This window comes from Otolemur garnettii, unplaced genomic scaffold (genome assembly GCF_000181295.1).
Source record: "Otolemur garnettii isolate 467f Iridium unplaced genomic scaffold, OtoGar3 scaffold00306, whole genome shotgun sequence".
Taxonomy (NCBI): Eukaryota; Metazoa; Chordata; class Mammalia; order Primates; family Galagidae; genus Otolemur; species Otolemur garnettii.
This window is the reverse complement of record NW_003852701.1, coordinates 70,978-73,474: the sequence shown is the minus strand read 5'-3', so window position 1 is coordinate 73,474 and position 2,497 is coordinate 70,978.

Here is a 2,497-nt window from a genome sequence, read left to right as displayed (position 1 = left end):
AAAAAAAAAAAATTAAAAATTTCCTCTTTAAAAATCCTTACAAATTTGCATTTATATACTGAATATGAGGGTACCCAGTTGAGCTTAAAAATAACAGATATACTGACTTTTATATTTTGGCAATATAATGGGGGTATAAATGATATCTCATTCCTGTTTTAATATACATTAGCATGATGCTGAGTAAAGTTGGCAGATGTTCATGTTGAATGACCATTATGTATCTCATCTAAAATGTGTGTTGTATTTTTACCTGTATGATTGAATTGTTTTCAAAATTAATGTGTAGTGCTTACCAGAATCTATTCACATCAAAATCTTTATATTATTTCTAGCAAATATTTTTCTCTATATCATTGCTTGTCTTTGAACATTTTGTATATGAGTTTTGCCAGAAGAAACATTTTTAATTTATATGTAATTCAAATATTTATTATTTATGAAATGCAGATATGAATATCTTAAATTCATTTTAAATACATGAAAGTATTTTCTTCACAAGGTATTCTCTTATATTTTTGTGAAATTTTTATGACCTTAAAAACATATACAAGGTAAACCTATGATTGTATTTTGTTTTTACTTGTAACGTATAAGTTAAGAAAAAAATGTTCAGATGACATTTTTATTAAAGTCACATTGTACTTGAACTCATTGAAGGAGGACTTTTCATCTTTGTAACATTTATTTTGGTTTTTTTTTTAGATCTTTGCATTTCAAAATACACGCACATAACCTATAAATGTATGTTTGCATAAATTCATATTCAAACACACTTCTAAATACATATGTAAGTAGAAAAGCATGTCCTGGAGACATAAACTTATATACTTACTAGAAAGGTTAAACGTAAAATTCTGATAATAATGTTTTGTTTCAGTTTAGGATATAAAATTTGTCAAGAAATATAACTCCTATACTATCAATGAGAAAAAAATTATGTAGTCTATATAATTATAACTTTTCTTGAGTGTAACAGAATTGAGGTTGCCTGCCGACAGGTAAATTCTGAAGCATGAAAATTAGGAGATAATTCTCTATATAGTTGTCACTTGTTTTGTTTGGTTTGGTTTTTAGGTTTGAGCAGTAATGGTTTGAGCAGATTCACCAAGATAATGAAGAAAAAGCCAACTCTGTCCCCTCACTAGGGACCATTTGCTTACTTTCCAGAATAATAAAATGTCTCTATTCAAGAGAGAATAAACAGGTTTCACTTAAAAGATTGAGAGTTTACTAACTTTGGTGTTTTTCACCTCTACAAACCCACTGCATAGACAGCATACATCTGGTCTAGATTTAAATTACCCCTTTTAGTTTAGGGAAAGTAAGGGAAATCAATGCAAAGAAGCATGATGCTTCTTCTGTTCACAAGTTATAAAGTTAGTTGCTTCTGACCCATATAGCTCCTGTCTTCTGCAAGAATCTATGAAAGTATTATAGGCTAATTGGTTAGCCTCCAAGAAGGGCACAATCTCAGACTCATCTGCATTCTTGGCAGTGACAAGCTCCTCTGAGAACAAATGAGAAACATTGTACAATTTAAGGTTAGTCATAGCTCAAGTATCAAGGTGGATAGAAAAACATAAAATAATTAAGAAACAGTGATAACAATCAAACAAAGCCCAAGTGATTACAGTAGATCACGGTTCACCTCTGTAGAGTTTGATCTATAGAAACTTAGTCATTTTAGGTCTTGTGGGTTCAACAGCTATTTGATGTCTTTAAAGACACAAGATTTGAGGATTTTATCTAGCTTTCATTTTGAAATATATATTTTATATTATTCTGTCACAGAATTTATTTTACTTGATATCTGAACTATGTAGGCATGAACTTGATAAATTAGTAACAGGAAATTCTTTAACCTCATAACAAACATGCATACAAATCTTATAATAAACATCAACTAAAACCGTAAAAAAAAATCACAAAAATTAATTAGGACTATTATAAAAAGGAAAAGCAGAGCTAGGAAAGCTTATCAAATTGGCTAGAAGATTTTGTTACAAAGTCATAGTAATTAAGAGTGTGGTGCCTATCTAGTAACAAACATATTGACCCACCCATACACGTGTATGAAAAATGCATAAGTTGCAGTGGTAACATGGCAGATAAACTGAGGAAGAAGATAATCATGAACAATTAGGCCATGAAATAAATATTTAACCTTGTAATAGGAAAAGTAGTGTTAATAATGGCTGGATATATTGTATAGCCATTATTGTATAGACTTGTATATCTATGTAAGAACACTACAACTAAATTCACAAATGACAATTAAGCCCAAAATAGACTTTATACATGTTTCATGATCTTTAATGTAAAACAAAAAATCTTACCAAGATTAATTGTTCAGACCTGGGAGTAAAAGTCTTGCTTCATTTAAATATTACAAGTAAATTTACAATGTGCCAGACAGTTTTGCAAACAATGGGAATATACATGTTAATTCATCTAATTTTCCCAAAACCTCTATCTGCTAGTACAATTAGTATCC